The 15,503-nt window shown below is 42.1% G+C and overlaps 1 protein-coding gene across 1 annotated transcript in view; it reads right to left on the reverse strand.

Annotated features, from left to right (window-relative positions):
• LOC139441592 (uncharacterized) overlaps positions 1 to 14,977 on the reverse strand; it is a 68,917-nt gene extending 53,940 nt beyond the window's left edge. The window contains exon 1 of the mRNA XM_071222409.1: positions 14,882 to 14,977. The gene's annotated coding sequence lies outside the window, so the exon portion shown is untranslated. The remainder of the gene's footprint in view (positions 1 to 14,881) is intronic.
• Between the last annotated feature and the right edge of the window lie 526 nt (positions 14,978 to 15,503).

The raw sequence follows: 15,503 nt of genomic DNA on the forward strand, positions 1-15,503 counted from the left end.
GTGGTATGGATGATTATACAGAGCATTTACACTTTGAAATGTGAAACCTGGTTAGCTGTGGCCGGGGAAACACCGCGTGGTGCATTAGCGGGTCATTATAAGACGTTTGAAACCTTTCATGAATCCGCTGAGTTTCATTGTGATGTTAATGTGTTGTGGTTTGTTGAGAGGAATACGGCGTTAGCTGCCTTTGAATATGTTCATTTATGTGTTGCTTTCTGATATTTTAAATGTGTGACTGTTATGTTTAGATTTTTAAAACACCTGGACAATCATTCGTGCGTTGAAGTTGACTGGTGATATATTGGCATGGGAATCACATCACGCCATGCTCTGAAAAAAATCATTTTCGAAATTTTCCAATGTTATTTTGGTATTTCCATTTACACAAGGAATGTGTTATGGTGTATGCAGCTCCAAGAACTACAATAATTACTATGTATACAGAGCTAAAATACATTCCATCTGAACTATCTGATTTAAACATTATTTTATTTCCATTAATGTTCAGATTTAAACATTACATAACGTTACAAAATGGAAAAAGGAATAGCATATAGGCCCAAAAGGCCTATATTAATGCTTCTCCTAATATTGTACATTATACATGTAGATTGTAATGAAGTCTATAGAGCAGACATTAATGAGTAACACAAAATGAAATAAAATGCAAAGGAAGATACCAAATGCATTTTATATTCTTAAGTTGACACATAACTTACGTAAAGCGGTTTGTTTCAATGATGTAATTGTGAACTGATTTTATAATGTGTTCATTGTCTGAGGAAGATGAATCTTCATTGCCGTGGAGTATAGTATGTATGCTGAGCTGGTTAACAAAAAAGTATTCATCAATTCTAAACTTGGCATAGCGTGGACAAGATAGAAAAAAGTGGAAAGCATCTTCTCTGAACTATCTGAACCTATTATGCATATATGGACACAAACAATGTCCGTAATATGCATGTTTCCACATATCTGCACGTATAATAAGAACAGCATAGGCTACCATACACAGAGTGTCCAGGAGTATATAGAATAATGTTAGTCTGGAGCCCATTTGTGCGGAAACCCAAATGTCTGGACAAAAGTGCTTGGGACGTACTTCTATATACAATGAACATCACTCTGTACCCTTCACTGATTAATCCGGAAATTTGTCAGGTGGTTCAGTTCAGATTAGCCAGGTTTCTCTTTAAAAAAGTGACAAGATTTCCAAGGAAAGAACAACGTAAAATGTAACAGAACAAATAGTATTTCGACAGCTTACAAATGAAGATATAGAAAACCCTTGATCCAGATACACTAAGATTACACAAGCCAATGTAGATATTATGTGTCATGATCCAACAGTTGCCTCACGTTTAACTGTCATACGGATTGTTATACCCCGACAATGAACATATACATTATATTATTTGTTTCTACTTTTGACTTTTCTTACTTACACCTCTTATATTTCTACAGGGAACAAATAAATCCCACATGGGCCTTTTCCTTACTTGACTATTTAATGTGAGCTAAACGAATTCATATTTATCAAATTCAGACCGCTCTGCAAATAGCAACCGTCTAAAATACGTAATCGATCTCACCTCTTGGTAGATAATTGCCTGTAATACATGGACTGTGCTTGTATAGCCGACATGAATCGTATTATTGGCGACATTAATTCAATTGTACATAATTGGGTACATTATTACACGTTTTCCGAGCAACTCTACTCTTTGACATGAAATACCCACATCTATCAGATGTCTGGAGACAGGGCTTGGCACTTTTCAACACTGCTTATAATAGTAGGCGTATACAGTTTGTCGGACACTATGCTCAAAACAGTCGGCGTACATAGCCTAACATGATTCAGCATTGCCGGGGACCATAAATATAATAGTTGGCGTACATAGCGTGATATGATTCAGCATTGTCGGGGACCATAAATATAATAGTTGGCGTACATAGCGTGACATGATTCAGCATTGCCGGAGACCATAACATAATAGTGGCCGTACATAGCCTAATGTGATTCAGCATTGTCGGGCACTATGCTCTCAATAGTGGGTGTACACAGCCTAATGTGATTCAGCATTGTCGGGCACTATGCTCTCAATAGTGGCCGTACATAGCCTAATATGATTAAGCAATGTCGGGCACTATGCTCTCAATAGTGGCCGTACATCGTCTAGCATGATTCAGCATTGTCGGGCACTATGCTCGTATTAGTGGCCGTACATAGCGTGACATGATTCAGCATTGTCGGGCACCATGCTCTCAATAGTGGCCGTACATAGCCTAACATGATTCAGCATTGTCGGACACTATGCTCGTAATAGTGGGGGTACATAGCCTAACATGATTCAGCATTGCCGGGCACTATTCTCGTAATAGTGGGGGTACATAGCCTAACATGATTCAGCATTGTCGGACACTATGCTCGTAATAGTGGGGGTACATAGTCTAACATGATTCAGCATTGTCGGACAATATGCTCGTAATAGTGGGGGTACATATCCTAACATGATTCAGCATTGTCGGACACTATGCTCGTAATAGTGGCCGTACATAGCCTAACATGATTCAGCATTGTCGGGCACTATGCTCGTAATAGTGGGGGTACATAGTCTAACATGATTCAGCATTGCCGGGCACCATGCTTTAAATAGTGGGCGTACATTGCCTTTGGTTTGCCTCGCAATCTGTTGACTGACATTCGGAGAGTACCCGGGTTTGCTACCAGGAATACAGCCCTTCCTACTATCTGGGTAAGTCAGAAGGCTGCAGTGTTGGGGAGTTCTCGGTGTGTTTGACAAGGCAGCGCTTCCTGGGAGAAGTCCAATTCGCTGTCTTGGCTGCGTGTAAAGGGGGCAAGGGCCCTGAGCTGATGATGAGCCTAACAAGCCTGGCTGTGCCAGGATCACCCAAACCCTTTTTGCTGCTTTTTCTTGCCCTGTGGCGCCTGTCACTAGCACGTGCAATTGCAGGTCACGTGTTCCCCTAACCGAACACAGGAACATATGGTATAAGTCAAAGTAGTGAAGAACTTAAAACATAATGTTTGTGACTGATTTGTACTGGAAATGTCCACCACAAGACTACCACACGACTTTCTGAAAGCTATACTGAGGCCTAGAATGTTGAAACCTCTATCAAACAACGTTCCCCGTGTGATACTTGTGGAGTGGGTTGCTGGTACATCTATACATAGATATTCTTTCCGGGCATTTAAGAAGGAACACCGATGTTATGAGTTGCTTCTCTGAACAATCAACCGACTTGACGATCTCCTGAAGATAATGTCATATATGCCTCAGGGAAACTGTGATCAAACTCGGAACGTCTTAATCATCCTGATATGCATCGCGTTACCAATAGCAACGGTCGCTAGTCGCCTTTGGAAAGAATTTATTAGACACATGTTAAATTATGAATTGCTATAAAAAACATTATGATCTCGAACAATACAGTAGTTCAACTGGGAGACGATTGCAATGAGTGGGGATAACAACGGTATGATTAAAGAACTACAGCTCATCATTGCAATATAATTTCGAGCTCCGTTCTTTTATAAGTTTCGATTCTCTGTGTGATGCCTAGGTTTTCGGTTTAGGGTACACAATAATCAATCACGATAAAAAGTACAGCTCAACATTCACTGTAACGTTTCCAAGTTCCATTCTATTAAACGTTATACTTCGGAGCGGGATATTGTGAGCAATGATCCACGACGTTGGGTACGAGTGAGTGAGTGAGTGAGTTGGGTTTAACGCCACTTTTAACAGTATTCCAGTCATATCACGGTGTGTCAGCTTAATGTAGGAGAAAAGCCCGAAGTGATGCAGGTCTCAGACGTTTACCACTTCGGTGAAACCCACGAGCATGGGTATGGTGCTGACAAACCTAGAAACATAATCGGGACGAACCGGGATTCGAACCCACAATCATAGGTCTCTGGCGTGCCCAAGGGACGCAGCTCTGCACAGCGAATCGCGGCGCCTTAGACGACTGGGCCACCCGTGCCCACCGTTGGGTACGATGACATGCAAGTCACAGACACAGAACACCGCATCCATTGATTGTCTCTGACGACAAACATTCCTTAGGACCAACTCTAATCCGAATCAACGCGGAAACAGGGGGGCGGATTTTAGAACAGGAAAATCTCATTTTCTCCGTCCGTCGGGTTATCCATTGTTCGAGACAAATGTACATACCGAGAGAGCGGAGTTCGAGATAACCAGGTAGTAAAGTTCACACCCGAAAGGAAACAGCTAAATTATGGCTTCATATATGTATGTCTGTATGTTTTGTTTAGTATATGGAACACTAAATTATATTTTCAATTGAACATCAATATTCGTTTTTAACATCGCATGTATCAGTTTCTGTCTGAAGGATTTCAAAGGCGTTCTATTTCACTTATCTTCTGTGTAAGCCTCAGACTGCGTACATGTAGTCTCAATAACCATCTGAAGAATAAGACAAGTTAATACCAGTGGCGACCTACATTTCATATATCTTCCAATAAAGACAAATGAATGTCAATAAATCTTGAAATTGAATCGGAAACAGTAATCGCCTGGTACTAAATATAGACGTATATATACCAGCATTACCGTCTGAACATTGCAAAGACACAAACATAATCCCCTCGCATCTGAAGCACTTACCAAGCGCCATGAAGACGATTTACTGGCAATCTAGTCTGGTGATACACTATTTCATACTTTCGGCTCAATCGGATGCGTAAAATATTAGTTGATAAATGAGGCATTTATGCTGAACGGGGAACATGGAACAAGAAATATAGGCGAGTATAACAAGATTAACTTCCTGTTATGAGGAAATGACTCCCATCAGAGACAGGACCGCTTACGAGTTTCTTTACAGGGCCCCAACACTGCAACCGTCTTTATAATGTCTGTGTGAATTTCTGAAGATGACTCTCACTCTTCATTAGAGACTATTCATATTGCAGCAGCGTGGCGGTCATGACCCCAGTAGAAGTACTGAAGAACACACAGTTACGGAGAGGCTTTAGCTCGTTTGCATTGCAGATATGTGAAGAGACTGTTTGTTGTTCTTGTACAGTACACGCCGAGAAACATAATATCTCAATCCCATGCATACCCGTATCCCTGCTTTACGAAAATCAATCAAACCAAAAGAGTTGCTTCAAATTGCGAGACTGATCCATGCAGGTGTCCCTAATGAATAAGATATAGTGTACGCAGGTGGTTGTTCTAAATTACATGAACAAAGTACAGCGAATAATTTTGGATTTGCATGAGGTCATGAAGATTCCAGTGACAGGGACTCTCAGTAATACGTTGGGGCCCAAGGTATGAACATTGGTGTCTCGGGCTGTGTAAGTGTACTGATGTTCTATCATTGCACATGATAAACATATGAGGATTCCAATGGTATATGTTAATATCCTGACCATTGAGTATGTTGCTTATCGGAATTAAAATGTCGTTTACATGTGATCCGTTTGTTTGTTTGTTGTCCAACGCCGCACTTTACAATATTTCAGCCATGTGATGAAAGTTTTTAAGTGATCAATCTGGGCCACATAATCCAGTGATTGACATTATGAGCATCGATCTACATAATTGGGATCGATGACATGCATCAACCAAGTCAGCGAGCCTGACCAGCCGATCCTGTTTAGTCGCCTCTTACAACAAGCATGGGTTGCTGAAGACCAGGTTTAACTCGAATCTTCACTTTGTCCCACATGACTCCCACATCATTATCATTCTCAAATTGCATTCGATAAAACACTCCGTAAAACATTCGTCCGTAAAACACTGTAATGATATTTAATAAGTTATGTTATAATTTAAGCTATGGTGTGCACTATTCCAAACGTGCTTCTCGTTAAAGAACCGTTCCTATTACCAATACGAGAACACAGTGGCACATTAACAATTCAGTAAAACGCCAGTTGTAATAGACTCACCACGTGGGATGAAAGGGGGTTTAATCAATTTCATATTGATTGGTACGTTTAGTCACCTGCGTTATCAGGTATAACTTGATTAAATATGTAGGTGGTATTACAACACGACACTCGGTTTAATCACGTTATGATTGATTCTCCAGAGCTCGAATTCCAAGCAATTTGTTGCCTTCGTGAAAAAAAACTGGCTTCGTCAATCGGTTCATGGTTTCTCGGGGGCTTCATAGATTTGTCTTTCATATGTGAGTGTTTTGCGTGAGTGTGTGTTGCAGTTGCAGGAATATAGCTATTGTTGTATCGATACTAGTGCACATGTTCCAGATGTGTGTCAGTATATTCATTCATAGCGTTAATTTGTAAGCATGATGAATGGGAATAAGAACTGTAAACCTTCTGCTTGCCCGATATTAATACTAGTATATTAGGGATGCGTGTCATATTATATATACAGCATTTCAGATTATGTGGAACATGGCAGATTACCAGTGGCATATATGCGTGTGAAGTTTCATTGGGATAATTATATGTAGTTAACCTTAACTCTGAATCTGACGAGCCCTGTAGTGTTTAAGGTATCTGGATTATATAATACATGGTATTTTGTAAATTGTGTTGGGTGTGTGGTGTGTGGTGTGTGATGTATGCTGTGGTGTGTGGTGTGTTCGGTGTGTGGTGTGTTATGCTAAGGTCTAAGTCACACAATAAATGGTTCTCAAGTGTGTGGTGTGCTGCGTTTTTTCGTGTGTTTTTTGTGCGGTGTGTGGTTAGGGGAGTGATGGGTAGTTTCGGGGATGTGATGTGTGGCCTGTGGTGTGTTGTGGAGTGTGGTGAGTGATGTGCTGTGTAGTGTGTGCCGCACTGTGTGTGATGTGTGATGTATAATTAGTGATGTGTGGTCTGTGATATGTGGCGTATGGGTAGTGGTGTATGGTGTATTGGTAGTGGTGTATGGTGTATGGGTAGTGGTGTATGGTGTATTGGTAGTGGTGTATGGTGTATGGGTAGTGGTGTATGGTGTATTGGTAGTGGTGTATGGTGTATGGGTAGTGGTGTATGGTGTATGGGTAGTGGTGTATGGTGTATTGGTAGTGGTGTATGGGGTATGGGTAGTGGTGTATGGTGTATCTTAGTGGTGTATGGTGTATGGGTAGTGGTGTATGGTGTATTGGTAGTGGTGTATGGTATATTGGTAGTGGTGTATGGTGTATTGGTAGTGGTGTATGGTGTATGGGTAGTGGTGTATGGTGTATGGGTAGTGGTGTATGGTGTATGGGTAGTGGTGTATGGTGTATTGGTAGTGGTGTATGGTGTATGGGTAGTGGTGCATGGTGTATCTTAGTGGTGTATGGTGTATGGGTAGTGGTGTATGGTGTATTGGTAGTGGTGTATGGTGTATTGGTAGTGGTGTATGGTGTATGGGTAGTGGTGTATGGTGTATGGGTAGTGGTGTATGGTGTATGGGTAGTGGTGTATGGTGTATTGGTAGTGGTGTATGGGTAGTGGTGTATGGTGTATTGGTAGTGGTGTATGGGTAGTGGTGTATTGTGTATGGGTAGTGGTGTATGGTGTATGGGTAGTGGTGTATGGTGTATCTTAGTGGTGTATGGTGTATGGGTAGTGGTGTATGGTGTATGGGTAGTGGTGTATGGGTAGTGGTGTATGGTGTATTGGTAGTGGTGTATGGTGTATGGGTAGTGGTGTATGGTGTATTGGTAGTGGTGTATGGTGTATGGGTAGTGGTGTATGGTGTATTGGTAGTGGTGTATGGGTAGTGGTGTATGGTGTATTGGTAGTGGTGTATGGTGTATGGGTAGTGGTGTATGGGTAGTGGTGTATGGTGTATGGGTAGTGGTGTATTGGTAGTGGTGTATGGTGTATGGGTAGTGGTGTATGGTGTATGGGTAGTGGTGTATGGTGTATTGGTAGTGGTGTATTGGTAGTGGTGTATGGTGTATGGGTAGTGGTGTATGGTGTATGGGTAGTGGTGTATGGGTAGTGGTGTATGGTGTATTGGTAGTGGTGTATTGGTAGTGGTGTATGGTGTATGGGTAGTGGTGTATGGTGTATGGGTAGTGGTGTATGGTGTATGGGTAGTGGTGTATGGGTAGTGGTGTATGGTGTATTGGTAGTGGTGTATGGTGTATGGGTAGTGGTGTATGGTGTATTGGTAGTGGTGTATGGTGTATGGGTAGTGGTGTATGGTGTATTGGTAGTGGTGTATGGTGTATGGGTAGTGGTGTATGGTGTATTGGTAGTGGTGTATGGTGTATGGGTAGTGGTGTATGGTGTATGGTGTCTAAGATGCTACTTCTTTTTACCCTGACTGAAGCAGGGCCAGGTAGGACCTAAGTCAGTATACGTGTCTGAGTTGGGTTTCCGTGTTTAACTGCAGCATGATAACCCTAGAAGGCCATCGTTGTAACAGTGACGCATGCACTCATGTTGCTGTGTTGAAGTGAAGTAATCTTCAACGCGACTTTAAACTCCATTTCACATCCCCTTTCCTTTTACAGAAAGACAAAAACCGAGAAAGGAAGCAGGTATTTCAATCTGCGGACATCAATCAGCGGGTTGACATATTCCTGTGTTGATCTATTCTGCTCCTTTCTCGAGACCCAGATTATCTCAAAAGTTCATTTTGCTGCCTTCGATATCGCAAATTGAAAAGAACGAAAAAATATATTTTAAAAGCGATGGATTTGTTGAGGGTTCTTGTGTCGCTGAATGAAACGCGATATTCCCTGGGGACGTCTGCACCAGCGACGTCAGACTGCAGCACTGCACAGTTAAGTGCATATTGTTGTACCACATATACTTTACACGGATCGGTGAAGTGCATATACAGATAGCGGTGAGGATGAGTCATTTATATATACTGAGTGTTCAGTCTGCGGCACGACCGCTTTCAGCTTCGCCAAATAGACTTAAATTAGCCTTGTGCGGGTCGGGCTGTGGTTCTTGTCGCGTTGAACGTCTTCTGACCTCTGCTAACTGTGTTATAGGTGAATGGAAGAGGTGTTAGTAAGTGAACAAGGGCGATGTTAGCATAAGAACGTGTATTGATATTGTATATTGTACTGATGTTAGTATGAGGTGTATTGGACTGCTTGCAGTATTCAAATGTGATTAGTATTAGTAGGTGTATTGTGCGGTGTCAGTGGTATACTGGAGCTGTGTTGTTGGTGTATTGTGCGGTGTCAGTGGTATACTGGAGCTGTGTTGTTGGTGTATTGTGCGGTGTCAGTGGTATACTGGAGCTGTGTTGTTGGTGTATTGTGCGGTATCAGTGGTATACTGGAGCTGTGTTGTTGGTGTATTGTGCGGTGTCAGTGGTATACTGGAGCTGTGTTGTTGGTGTATTGTGCGTGTCAGTGGTATACTGGAGCTGTGTTGTTGGTGTATTGTGCGTGTCAGTTGTATACTGGAGCTGTGTTGTTGGCGCATTGTGCGGTGTCAGTTGTATACTGGAGCTGTGTTGTTGGTGTATTGTGCGGTATCAGTGGTATACTGGAGCTGTGTTGTTGGTGTATTGTGCGGTATCAGTGGTATACTGGAGCTGTGTTGTTGGTGTATTATGCAAAGTCAGTGGTATACTGGAGCTGTGTTGTTGGTGTATTATGCAAAGTCAGTGGTATACTGGAGCTGTGTTGTTGGTGTATTGTGCGGTGTCAGTGGTATACTGGAGCTGTGTTGTTGGTGTATTGTGCGGTATCAGTGGTATACTGGAGCTGTGTTGTTGGTGTATTGTGCGGTATCAGTGGTATACTGGAGCTGTGTTGTTGGTGTATTGTGCGGTGTCAGTGGTATACTGGAGCTGTGTTGTTGGTGTATTGTGCGGTATCAGTGGTATACTGGAGCTGTGTTGTTGGTGAATTGTGCGGTATCAGTGGTATACTGGAGCTGTGTTGTTGGTGTATTGTGCGGTATCAGTGGTATACTGGAGCTGTGTTGTTGGTGTATTGTGCGGTATCAGTGGTATACTGGAGCTGTGTTGTTGGTGTATTGTGCGGTGTCAGTGGTATACTGGAGCTGTGTTGTTGGTGTATTGTGCGGTATCAGTGGTATACTGGAGCTGTGTTGTTGGTGAATTGTGCGGTATCAGTGGTATACTGGAGCTGTGTTGTTGGTGTATTGTGCGGTATCAGTGGTATACTGGAGCTGTGTTGTTGGTGTATTGTGCGGTGTCAGTGGTATACTGGAGCTGTGTTGTTGGTGTATTGTGCGGTATCAGTGGTATACTGGAGCTGTGTTGTTGGTGAATTGTGCGGTATCAGTGGTATACTGGAGCTGTGTTGTTGGTGTATTGTGCGGTATCAGTGGTATACTGGAGCTGTGTTGTTGGTGTATTGTGCGGTATCAGTGGTATACTGGAGCTGTGTTGTTGGTGTATTGTGCGGTGTCAGTGGTATACTGGAGCTGTGTTGTTGGTGTATTGTGCGGTGTCAGTGGTATACTGGAGCTGTGTTGTTGGTGTATTGTGCGGTGTCAGTGGTATACTGGAGCTGTGTTGTTGGTGAATTGTGCGGTATCAGTGGTATACTGGAGCTGTGTTGTTGGTGTATTGTGCGGTATCAGTGGTATACTGGAGCTGTGTTGTTGGTGTATTGTGCGGTGTCAGTGGTATACTGGAGCTGTGTTGTTGGTGTATTGTGCGGTGTCAGTGGTATACTGGAGCTGTGTTGTTGGTGTATTGTGCGGTGTCAGTGGTATACTGGAGCTGTGTTGTTGGTGTATTGTGCGGTGTCAGTGGTATACTGGAGCTGTGTTGTTGGTGTATTGTGCGGTGTCAGTGGTATACTGGAGCTGTGTTGTTGGTGTATTGTGCGGTGTCAGTGGTATACTGGAGCTGTGTTGTTGGCGTATTGTGCGGTATCAGTGGTATACTGGAACTGTGTTGTTGGCGTATTGTGCGGTGTCAGTGGTATACTTGAGCTGTGTTGTTGGTGTATAATGCGTGTCAGTTGTATACTGGAGCTGTGTTGTTGGTGTATTGTGCGGTGTCAGTGGTATACTGGAGCTGTGTTGTTGGTGTATTATGCGGTGTTAGTGGTTACTGGTGCTGTGTTGTTGGTGTATTGTGCAAAGTCAGTGATATACTGGAGCTGTGTCAGTGGTATACTGGAGCTGTGTTGTTGGTGTATTATGCGGTGTCAGTGGTATGCTGGAGCTGTGATTTTAGTGTATTGAGCTGTGTGGGTGGTATATTAGAGCTGCGTGTGTGGTATATCGGAGCTGTATATTAAGTGGTATATTAAAGCTGTGTGTGCATGGTTTATTGGATCTGTGTGTGTGGTATTTTAATGTTGTGTGTGTGTGGTTTGTTGGAGCTCTGTGGTGGTTTAGTGGAGCTGTGTGGTGGTATATTAGAGCTGTGTGTGTGTTATATTGGAGCTGTGTGGGTGGTGTATTAGAGATTTGTGGGTGTTATATCAGATTTGTGCGGGTGATATATCGGAGCTGTGAGGTAGTGTATTGGACCTGTGTGGGTGGTATATTGGAAATGTTAGGGTTGTATATTGGATCTGTGCGGTGGTATATTGGAGATGTGTTGATGGTATATTGGAGATGTGTGGGTGGTATATTGGATCTGTGCGGTGGTATATTGGAGATGTGTGGGTGGTATATTAGAGATGTGACCGCCTCCGTGGTCCAGAGCGTCCGCCCGGAGAGCGGAAGGTCCGGGGTTCGATCACCGGCCGCGTCATACCAAAAGACGTTAAAAGATGGTACTTGTTGTTACCATATCTGGCGCTCGGCATTAAGGGGCTAAAACAAGGACTGGTCGGCTCGGAGTCAGTATACTGTGTCTGAGTGGGGTATTCATGTTTAACTTCGGCAGGGTATCTCAGTGAGCTAGCACTATAAATCGGCATCAGTCCGGACTAGTACAAGCAGCCACACACACACATACACGTGCATGCACGTCGCTATATAAGTGCAATAATCTTGGACGCGACGTTAAACCCCATTTCACCTCACCTTCACCTATTGGAGATGTGTGGGTGGTATATTGGATCTGTGAGAGTGGTATATTGGATCTGTGAGGTTGTATATTTGAAATGTGTGGGTGGTATATTGAACCTGTGTAGGTGGTATATTGGAGCTGTGTGGGTGGTATACTGAACCTGTGTGGGTGGTATATTGGAGCTGTGTGGATGGTGTATTGGAGCTGTATGGATGGTATACAGGAGCTGTGTGGATGGTGTATTGGAGCTGTATGGATGGTATATTGGATCTGTATGGGTGTTATATTGGAGCTGTATGGATGGTATATTGGATCTGTATGGGTGTTATATTGGAACTGTATGGATGGTATATTGGATCTGTATGGGTGTTATATTGGATCTGTATGGGTGTTACATTGGATCTGTATGGGTGTTATATTGGATCTGTACGGGTGTTATATTGGAACTGTATGGATGGTATATTGGATCTGTATGGATGTTATATTGGATCTGTATGGATGGTATATTGGATCTGTATGGGTGTTATATTGGAACTGTATGGATGGTATATTGGATCTGTATGGGTGTTATATTGGAACTGTATGGATGGTATATTGGATCTGTATGGGTGTTATATTGGATCTGTATGGATGGTATATTGGAGTTGTGTGGATGGTGTATTGGAGTTGTATGGATGGTATATTGGATCTGTATGGATGGTATATTGGATCTGTATGGATGGTATATTGGATCTGTATGGGTGTTATATTGGATCTGTATGGATGGTATATTGGAGCTGTATGGATGGTATATTGGATCTGTATGGGTGTTATATTGGATCTGTATGGATGGTGTATTGGAGTTGTATGGATGGTATATTGGATCTGTATGGATGGTATATTGGATCTGTATGGGTGTTATATTGGATCTGTATGGAAGGTATATTGGAGCTGTATGGATGGTATATTGGAGCTGTGTGGATGGTGTATTGGAGCTGTATGGATGGTATATAGGAGCTGTATGGATGGTATATAGGAACTGTATGGATGGTATATTGGAACTGTATGGATGGTATATTGGATCTGTATGGGTGTTATATTGGAACTGTATGGATGGTATATTGGATCTGTATGGGTGTTATATTGGAGCTGTATGGATGGTATATTGGATCTGTATGGGTGTTATATTGAAGCTGTTTGGATGGTGTTTTGGAACTGTATGGATGGTATATTGGAGCTGTGTGGATGATGTATTGGAACTGTATGGATGGTATATTGGAGCTGTGTGGATGATGTATTGGAACTGTATGGATGGTATATTGGAGCTGTGTGGGTTGTGTTTTGGAGCTGTGTGGATGATGTATTGGAGCTTTGTGAGTAGTTTATTGGAGCTGTGTGGATGGTGTTTTGGTGCTGTATGTGTGTTATATTGGAGCTGTGTGAGTAGTTTATATGATCTGTGTGAGTAGTTTATTGGAGCTGTGTGGATGGTGTATTTGAGCTGTATGGGTGTTATATTGGATCTGTGTGAGTAGTTTTTTGGAGCTATGTGGATGGTATATTGGAGCTGTGTGGATGGTGTTTTGGAGCTGTATGGATGTTATATTGGAGCTGTGTGAGTAGTTTATATGATCTCTGTGAGTAGTTTATTGGAGCTGTGTGGATGGTGTATTGGAGCTGTATGTGTGTTATGTTGGAGCTGTGTGAGTAGTTTATTGGAGCTGTGTGGATGGCGTATCAGGGCACTATTTATATATGTCCAGGAGCAGTGAGGACAGAAACATTGGCGTACAGTATTAGGTACATGCTTCACATTGATGACAGATATTCTACATATAACAGAAAAGGTATATATCATATAAAAATGTATATCAATCCATTTGCTTGAACAAATTCACATGATAAATTGATTTGAACCCTACATTTCTTCTTATATGCATGTTTTTGAGTTAAAAGTTGATATGTGATATACAATACCATTTACATATACATATTCACATACATATAAACACATTTGACAAGTGTTGGCTCTGACACAGCAATGTTCAATGATAAGCGCATGTTTCATAAGTATGTATAGGATACATAACAACACGTCAGTAGTATGTGGCTAAGTCCCAAACAGCTGTGATGTCAATTTACAGCATAACAAACCAGTAATTATGTTCTAGTAGTTCTCAATCAACCCCATGACTGAATTCATTAGTGCCTTACTAACAACGTACGGTTTGACTTAGGACTCATTAACCTCTGTTATAGGTGTATGGATAATATCGATAAACATTAAGATTGTTTTCATCCATGCCCTGTAGGTATTCTCGTTATATCAAAGCTGACCCCTCTCGTCTCAGACAGGATTCAGCAAGGATGGGTTTGTTTACAATTTTATTTTAAACGTTAATCAGTTCATACACACTGCTCGTGCACCTAGGCGTTTGTGGTAAGGAGTAGTTATCCTATATGCGTTTGAAAGCACTACGGTTGGGCAAAGTCAATATTTTTCATTTACACTATTATCCAGAACGCCAGCTGAGCTGAGTGTGGAGCGATAATTGCTGCTTGTATATATATTATACACTCGTTACCTGCCATGGGCGTTGCTGTAAAGAGATATATTTTCGAGTTTCATGCATTAGAGATGAGGTCAATGTATTTGTTTTCACGTGCAATAGCCATGTTGTATATACTACCTGTGTCACACGAATATTCAGTGAGTGCACGTGCATGTTTATTTCCTTATTGAAACTGACGTGCAATAGGTATCACCCAACGCGAGGAAACTTTTTTTTTAAATTGATTCATTTTGCTTTAGTTGAAGGAAAACATTTATGTATCGTTTGCAACAATGAGCAGCGACGGAGAGGTAGCCATGTTTTGCGTTGGGAATGCTGTATCTCAATAACTAATTTTCCGAAACATTAATCAAACAGGTCGCCTTTTTCGGCAAAGAGGAGAAACGGAAACAATATACTTACATACTCTGTAGATGACACCTCGTCTAGGTAAAAGTAAATATAATCCAGTCTTTGCCAACCTAGCGCATTCAGTAATGAGCTGTCAGCACCGAAACAAGCACTACATTCCGCTGGTCATACCACGTGACATCATACTTCCAGTTGATTGGTCGACATGTAAGTCAAGCTAAAACTTAAACAACATACCTACATGGATGCCCCGAAGATGATGTAGCGAGGAGCTCAATGAAAATTCACCAGAGATAAACGCAGTGATATATCTCTCGGAGAGAAGCGACTGCGAGGTTGCAGCTACTCGCTGGTAGCGTCATTCAGCTCCCTGTCGATGGAGCCACTTGCCTCGTAGAGAACTGCGGCGATGAAGGATGGCAGGATTTTACCATGGCATCTATGTTGCCGGCTGGTTTAAACAGACGGGAAGTTTGATTATCCGGACGTCTCTTAGGGACGATTAATACTGGGAAGGATATTTGTATATAGCTCTTAAATGTTCAGCTAAATCTTTCTGTCAATAACCATTTTCAGATCGGGTTTTTCTACACGTCGGGCATTGCTAGCTCAGTTCATTCTTCAGATAATATTTGCTCAATGATTTCGGAAATATAGGATGAGGTATTATTTT

Source organism: Haliotis cracherodii, unplaced genomic scaffold, assembly GCF_022045235.1.
Source record: "Haliotis cracherodii isolate W230 unplaced genomic scaffold, xgHalCrac1.p SCAF_41, whole genome shotgun sequence".
In the NCBI taxonomy this organism is placed as follows: Eukaryota; Metazoa; Mollusca; class Gastropoda; order Lepetellida; family Haliotidae; genus Haliotis; species Haliotis cracherodii.